Source organism: Panthera onca, chromosome C1 (genome assembly GCF_046562875.1).
Source record: "Panthera onca isolate mPanOnc1 chromosome C1, mPanOnc1 haplotype 2, whole genome shotgun sequence".
Classification (NCBI taxonomy): domain Eukaryota; kingdom Metazoa; phylum Chordata; class Mammalia; order Carnivora; family Felidae; genus Panthera; species Panthera onca.
The window spans coordinates 29,449,102-29,457,839 of NC_138346.1; positions in this window are offsets into that span (position 1 = coordinate 29,449,102).

Sequence of the window (8,738 nt, forward strand, 5' to 3'; positions counted from 1 at the left end):
AAGATGAAAACATACAAAGATGAATGAGGCAGACCATGACTCTGCTTTATGGAATTCACAATAGAGTGGAGAGAACAATATTCAATTTCAAGTACAATTTCAAGTAAAGGGAATCAAATTAAGGAGATAGAGAGTGATCATGGGCCAAAACTATACTGAGATGGAGAGGTCTGTCCTGATTTAAGATAATATTTTTTAAATGTTTATTTATGTATTTTGAGAGACAGACAGAGAGAGAGAGAGTAAGCGTGAACAGGGGAGGAGCAGAGAGAGAAGGAGAGAGAGAGAATTCCAAGCAATCTCTGATCTGTCAGCAGAGCCCAATGTGGGGTTTGAACCCATGAACCACAAAGTCATGACCTGAGCTGAAATCTAGAGTTGGATACTTAACCTACTGAGCCCCTTATTTAAGATGATTTTTGAGTTAAGTTCTAAACGATATGGTTCATGCAAAGGGTTGTAGGAAAGGTATGGTAGGTGATGGGGCAGCATGTGTAGGGGTCCCCGGGAAGAAATAAGTTTGGTGCCGTTGAGGAACCGGAAAAAAGCCAGTATTTGAGTGAAGTGGGCCTTAGAGAGTGATGGAAGATGGGGTCAAGGAGATAGGCAAGGGCGCTGGTCTTGTAGAGACCATGAGCCATAGTACGGACTTTGAATATTATTCCAAGAAATCACTGCAAAGGTTTTGCTTTTATATTTTAAATAATTTGCCTGGCTGCAGTGTAGAGAGTAGGCAAGAATGGAAACACAGAGGCCAGCTGGGAGGACACCATAGCAGTCCAAGGGAGAGATGATGGGGCCTCGGGTTAGCCAGTCACAGTGATATCATGTGACATGGTCACACTGGGAATTTATTTTAAAAGCAGACTCAACAAACTTGTTATGGAATACTAATGAAGTGTGAGGGAATTAGGAAACTCAAGAACTACTCGTAGACTTTGGGACTACAAAATGGAATGACTAGTGGTGACTTCTTATGAGATGGCGGCAATTGAGGGAGATGAGATTTGAAGAAGGGGAAACTCAAGAATTATGTTTGGCTCTGATAAGTTGAAGGTGCGTATTATTATATATCCAGGGGATTGTCATGTGGGCAGCAACAATGGCAGGCTGGAGCTGAGGAAAGTTGGAGTGAGGTGCATAAATTTGTCTCTTCAGCTTGCAAAAGATGATGCCTGAAGCCACATGAGGAGCTCATCTAGGGTGTGAACATAGATCAGGAAGGCAAGAACGAAGACTGAGCCTTGGGCTGGTCTAACATTTAGAGGTCTGGGTAGAAGAGAGGAATTCAGCAATGGAAATTGAGAAAGAACAGCCAGTGAAGTAGGTGGAAAACTGAGAGACTGTTGTATCCCAGAAGCCAAGTGAGAAAAGCATTTTAAGAAAGTGGGAGTTACCAGCTGGGCCAAATGTTGTTCAGAAGTGGAGTCAGATGAGGACTGAGAACTAGCAGTCTCATCCAGCAGGATAGAGGCTCCTGGAGACCTAGAAAAGAGCAATTTCAGTCAACATGTGGTAGGGACAAAAGCCTGACTGGAGTTGGTTAAAGAAGGAAAGCAAAGTGAGAAAGTGGAGGCAGCGAGTATAGAAAACTGCATCAGCATAGCTTGCCTAATGGAAACTTCATTGTTATGATCTTCCGCCATCCCTTTGGGATATTGTCAAGTCAGAAATCTTGAATTCATATGTATATTTTTTAAATTTAAATTCGAGTTTGTTAACATACAGTGTAATCCTGGCTTCAGGAGTAGAACCATCTTGCACATGACATCCAGTGCTCATCCTGAAAAGTGCCCTCTTTGATGCCCGACACCCATTTAGCCCATCCCCCCCCCCACCCACCTCCCCTCCATCAACCCTCAGTTTGTTCTCTATATGTCAGAGTCTCTTCTGGTAAAATCAGATAAAAACAGAGAGGGAGGCAAACCATTGAATTCAAATTTTGATGATGTCCAGAATGAGAGGTAAAATGCAACACCCGACACTTTTCCCCTCACCCAAGTGCGGGGACAGAGCAGTCACCTCAGGGTCTTCATTCTGAAGCAAAGGTTTTAATGGAGCCGTGAGTTCCACAGAGGGAGAGTGGAAGAGAGGAGTTGAGGGTGTTTTCTTTCCAGGCTCCTCTCTGCCGTGAGGCAGAGAGGCAGAGAGGAGTATGGGGGTAGTCCAAATAAAAGGTGAGATTAGAATAGGCTTCCCCCTCCATCAGATATGTGACTGTATGCAGTTATTCCGAAGCTAAAGAACACAAATAAAAATAAGAAATACATGAAAATGCATAAACAATATATACAAATTGCTATTAGAAGCCTACAAATAATTTTTTTCAACTTTTTTTTTTTTTTTTTTTTTTTGGGACAGAGAGAGACAGAGCATGAACGGGGGAGGGGCAGAGAGAGAGGGAGACACAGAATCGGAAACAGGCTCCAGGCTCCGAGCCATCAGCCCAGAGCCCGACGCAGGGCTCGAACTCACGGACCGCGAGATCGTGACCTGGCTGAAGTCGGACGCTTAACCGACTGCGCCACCCAGGCGCCCCATAATTTTTAAAACTATGTTATGAGACTTGGGTGCTCAGGTGGCTCAGTCAGTGAGGTGTCCAATTCTCGTATTTCAGCTCAGGTCATGATCTTATGGTTCATGAGATAGACCCCCGTGTCGGGCTCTGGGCTGACAGCGTGGAGCCTGCTGGGGATTCTCTCTCCCTCTCTCTGCCCCTCCCTAACTCTCTCTCTTATGCACTTGCTCTCTCTCTCTCTCTCTTTATCAAAATAAATAAATAAACTAAATTTTAGAAATATGTTGTGAGCACACTTGGCATTGCTACACAGGGTTTTCCTAACAGTCACTGATAATTGGATTTTCCTCAATCCTCGTGTCCAAATGCACTGCAGTATGTGGTTTCCTGCCAATTCACTGGCCAAAGATTATCTTTCTGCAACCTTATGGAATGAAACCAGTAACCTAGAGCACCCAGAGCCAATGAACTGGAACCACTGGACTCCTCACTAACAAGGGTGAATTATTATCACATCTTTCCTGGTGATTAGATTATTCCTCACTGTTGTGTTTTATGGCTTTCTAGTTAGTCCTCTCAAACAATTTATTCACAATAGTACTGTTTTTTTATTATTGCTGTTTTATAGTTCCTATAACAGTAAAATTTATCCTCAACTCTATTATTACGATATTCAACTACTAATGGAATTTTTGTTTCTATTTGATTGTGTTTTAAAGCCATAACAATAAAATTTACTCCCAAAACTATAACCGCAAGTTTTATGTTCTTTAAACTACGCGATAGCATGCTCACAAACACATGTGGTTCTTTAAACCCACATGAGAGAAGACCTGCCAAACCATAAACGTTGTTTTATGGGGGAAAAAAAAATGGGAATTTGTTGCTATTATGGTGAGACCCATGTTCTTTGAGAGAATAAGTAATAGGATAAAAGAAATGAAAGAATCTTAGCGACTACTGATTTGGAGGATGATTACATTGTAATTGGCAGAAATATTTGTTTAAAAGATCAACCTCTTTTTATTACATGCCAAACCCTAGACATTTCCACCATCTTCGTCCTCCAAAATAATGTGGCCTCAGAAGGAGGTCCATGATTTCCCATGGCTGATTGCCATATTTGTTGCAAAGAAGCTCTATGAAATACTAATAACAAAGACCAGGGTCATTTTGAAGGTAAACAACTTGAGTGGCTTAAAAATTGAAAGTTATACAGCCAAGCCAGTTCACCACCTCTGCTGCTCCTTAGTTTTTTCCACTGACCTTGAACCCATGGACATTGCAGTAAAACTCCTCGCTCGCCATGCACGTTTTATGCCTGGTGATGTGACTTTCACAACTGGGTCAAAGGGCTGGAACGTGAATTATCATCCACCCAGTGGAATAAAATACCAGCAGGAAGCAAGAAGGAGGTGTGTCAGACAGGCAAAAATTGGGCTGTGTTTAAGGGCTTGGTCTCAGATGGATAATAGGTTGACTTATGGTCACAAGTAGGGACGCAGGCAGATTGCAGGGAGACACAAGCTAGTTGTCACTCAGAGATTATGGCCTTAGTGGCAGAAGAGGCAAACTCTAGATTTGGTTTGTGTGGCAGCACCTAGCATACGTTCGTGTCCTGACAGAAGCTTCAGAGAATACTGCTGTCAGCTAAGACAATAGATGAGTGGATGGGTGGGTTGGTGGACGTGTGGATGCATGCATGCAGGAGTAGATGGAGGGATGCATGAATCTATATGCCTGTTATGGACAGACGGCATAAATCCATTGGCTAGATCCAGCCTCTCACCTTTATGGCTCGGCACTTAATTTTCTGTGACCATCCCCTTCCCTTCTGCCAGATGCGGTAGCTGTGATTATGCCAGCAGATTGAGATCCACTTTCAAGAGAAAAACTGCTGCCAGTCTCTGGCTGTGAGTACTTTCAGAATCTGACTAGCATTCAAGCTGAGACTAAGTGCTACCTAAGAGGCATTCCCTAACCAATGACTGAACACAGAAGTGGCACAAGGGCTTACCACTGTACCTGTGCAGGATTCCTCTATTAGCAATCTTTTTGGAGTTGCACTACAGTCTGAGGCCTTTCTTACTCAATCCCTCTTTCCTGCCCTTCACTTTTCACAGTTGTCAGATCTGGGTCATGCTCTGAAGGCTCTCCTTGCCTTTTCCTGTCTCCTCTCCCTTCTATCTTTCCCAAGGATTACCCCCCTGTAAATCTCTTCCACTTCTAAGTTCATCGTGACACCTGCTTCTCAGATGGCCCAGCCAACACATCAACCAGACCCCAGGACAAATGAAAATAAATGAATACAACTGTTCTTGAGTCACAGGGATCTTTCTGGACTTTGCGGATAGTTAGATGCAGAAACAGACAAAACTGAAGTTCCGAAGAGCAGGGACCATCCCACACAGCCAGTCCTTACCAGGCTTCCAGAACAGCCAGTGAACTACAGAAAATCACATGCTGGCTAGATTGCACGCCATACTAGTTGGCTCAGAAAACAAGCGTCGTCTGTCTCATTGTTCGCTTGCCTTGCCAAATGTGTTCACAGTACTGTGTGACAGGGTCCTCAAGGAGGGAGATGATAAACTTTGCTCCTTCCCTCGTGCTAAAGTATCTTTCATTTAGATCATCATGGAAAGGAACAGGAGCAGAGGGAAGAAATACATGCTCTCAAGTGTCAACAGGAGAGGCGGGAGGGCACGGAGATGGAAGAAGTCCCAGAGAGGAGTTTGGATTGCCTCCAGAAATCTTTGCCACCTGTCTGGATGAGGGGTGGGCATAGAACCAAGGTGTGGTAAGGGCAATTACCTTGGGAATTAGCCCTTTGGATACTTTTCCGTCTCTTTCCCAGTTGGATGGTATTTCACTCAGCATTAACCACCAACTAATTTTCAAAACAACAACAAGACACTTTTGATTCATCACCCTGGGTCATACAATACGTATATATACACACACTATATATATATATATACTAATATGATATCATTCATCTATGAGAAAGAAGGAAATCTTGCTACTCGTGATAGCATGGATGGACCATGAGAGCTAAGGGAAATAAGTCAGAGAAAGATAAATACTGTATGATATCACTTACATATGAAATCTTGAAAAAGCCAAACTCACAGAACTATCTAGTAGAAGGGCGGTTACCAAAGGACGGGAGGTGGGAGGAATGGGGAGATATAGGGCAAAGGGTACAAACTTCCAGTCAGAAGATGACTAAATTCTGGGATTCTCGTGCACAGCATGGTCATTACAGTTAAGAATACTATATTATATACTTGAAAGTTGTTAAGAGAGTAAATCTTAAATGCTCTCACCATAAAAAAAGAAAAGGTAATTATGTGGCATGATAAAGGTGTTAGCTAATTCCATGGTGGTGATCAGTTTACAATATATAAGTGTGTCAAGTCAATATGTCATACATCTTAAATACACAATGTTATATGTCAACTATATCTCAGTAAAGCTATAAATATATATATATATGCAAAGATATATATATACACATATGTACACATATATATGTATGTATGTACATACATGTATAAAAGAAAGGCAACACAATTAGAACAGGCTTTCTTCTCTTCTCTGGATTTTCCCCCAGCTTCATTGCCCTAACCTTTCATCCCTGTTGACTATATTTAGCAAAATCATTACAGATTACTAGAGATTATTACATTCATTGTCAGAATCTCAGTGCATTACTAGATAGACCATGTACAGAGCACTGGGTTAAAAGTCAGAAGCCTTGGGCTCTAATTTTTGTTCCCCCATTTATTAGCCATATGATTTGGGGCAAACCTCACCTGTCTTCCTTCATAAACAATTGTAACAGTCTGCCCTCCCACTCAGACTTGTGGAGCATATTAAATGAAATAATCTATGTAAAAGCCCTGTGAAGATTGTAAAAACTATCAAAAATGTATGGTGTAATTATCATTGACACTAATAACAAGGATCTGTAACCAGTTTATAGTTCTGCACACGATTATGATAACGTATGATAACCACATTCTATAGAAAAGAAAAATCAAACTTCCAAATAGCAAAATGTAGAACTGTTTTCTCCTTTATCATCAAATTTCCTAATAATATAAAGTTCTCTAGAGAAATTTTGATTTTTTTTTAAATTATTTTTTTCTTTTACATTTATTTATTTTTGAGAGACAGAGAGAGACAGAGCATAAGCGGGAGAGGGGCAGAGAGAGAAGGAGACACAGAATCCAAAGCAGGCTCCAGGCTCTGAGCTGTCAGCACAGAACTTGACACGGGGCTGGAACTCACCAACCCTGAGCCAAAGTCAGACGCTCAACCAACTGAGCCACCCAGGCACCCCTCTAGAGCAATTTTCTAGAGGTGAGGCAGAGGGTGGAGGGGTTTCTCAGCTTTATATCCATTAGCAAAACGGATATTTGAAAATGAGCATCTGCTGAAAATGAGCTGTATATTAGCTACTAAAATCAGCTGGATATAATCTATATAATCCTAGCTTTCTGTTTATGACCTAAGAACGTATTAATATGAGAATATCCCTAATTTAATGTATATTCCTATTCTCATGAGTTTCCTATGTATCGAAAATAAAAACATAGGAGTAAGACTCCTACTCTATTTCACATATGGAGATTCATTTTATACAGAAAAGTAGTTACTAAAATTATTATGGGGTTTAATAAACCCAAGTATACTAAAAAATTTCAGTTCCAGTTCCACACTTGTACTCTGAGACTACCACATTTCACAAGATTCATACCTGTTATTCTCTTGTATGGAAATAACATCAGCAAAGCATTCACATCCCTTACCCTAATTGTCCTATGTCCTCATCACTTCCATTAGCATTTCCTTAACCCCCCAGGAGGATGCCATTTTACTCTGATGGGAAGTCTTTTAAAAGCTAAAGCAAATTACAAAATTATAAGGAAAATTTTTAAGTGATTACTGTATTCCCAGACGCTATGCTTTAATGCATAAACAACCTTCATGTAGTAGGATCAGTTATTGACCCCAATTACAGAAAAAGAAACTGAGACCCACAGGTCTGCATTGATCATGCTATCTAAAACCAAAAATTACAAGTCAGAATATGGACTGGGAACCAGCATCATCAGCATTACTGAAGCAAGGTCAGAAAGGCCAAATCTCCATCCCAGACTCTCCATTTTAATAAGAGTCCCCCAGGGGCACCTGGGTGACTCAGTCTAGGCTTCCGACTTGGGTTCAGGTCATAATGTCACGGTTCATGAGTTCAAGCCCCATAACAGGCTCTGTGCTGACAGCTCAGACCCTGGAGCCTGCTTTGGATTCTGTGTCTCCCTCTCTCTCTGCCCTTCCCCCGCTCCCACTCTGTCTCTCTCTCTCTCTCTCTCTCTCTCAAAAATAAATAAACATTTAAGAAAAAACACTAATAAGATGCCCCCAAATGAGTCCTATTTTGTTACTTTTGTATTCATTTGTTTATTGTGGGTCCTCTTTTCTTCTATCAGCATTTCCTTAATACTCTAGAGGAATGTTATGTCACATGCTAACCAAGATTTCCCTCATTCTCTTAGCAGCACCCCACCCTTCCCTCACCTCCATCCTCCTCCCCCCTCTCCCCCGCTGAGGCAAGTCACCAAGTCTCTGGGAGCCTTTGTTTCCTCCTTTATAATATAAACAAGGATGAAAATACCCCCCTTAGGGGGTTACCAGGAGAGTTAAATTGAAATGGAAGATCAAAGAGCACTTGTAAATTGCCTAGCACTGTAGTTTGCTAACGTTGTTTCCTTTCAGAACCATCTGGAGAGTTGTGCGGGGCACCTCCCTTTTCGGGGCAATTACATCAGAATTTCTGATAAGGGCTCCCTGGCCGCAGCATTTTTACATTCCCAAAGGTGATTTGAATGGGGAGGCAGGTTTGAGAATCTCTGGCACCCATTGCCATGTACTTTGTAGATGCTGAATAAAATTTAGCCTTGATTATTATTTCTTCTATCCAGTCCTTGTCAAAGAGGAAAGCTCTCTGAACAGGCCATGCTGATTTCCTCTGCATCTTATTACAGCAGGCTCTACCTTCCCATCTCTCCTGGGCTTTCTGAAGTCCTGACTCTGAAATCATACCTTTTCTCTGAAGTCTTTTCTGGTTACTCCGCCCTAATCTCCTTCTTTCCTCAAATCCAATGGCAACCTGAAGTCTCTACTGTAAAATCTACTCATTTGCCCACCTCTCTTA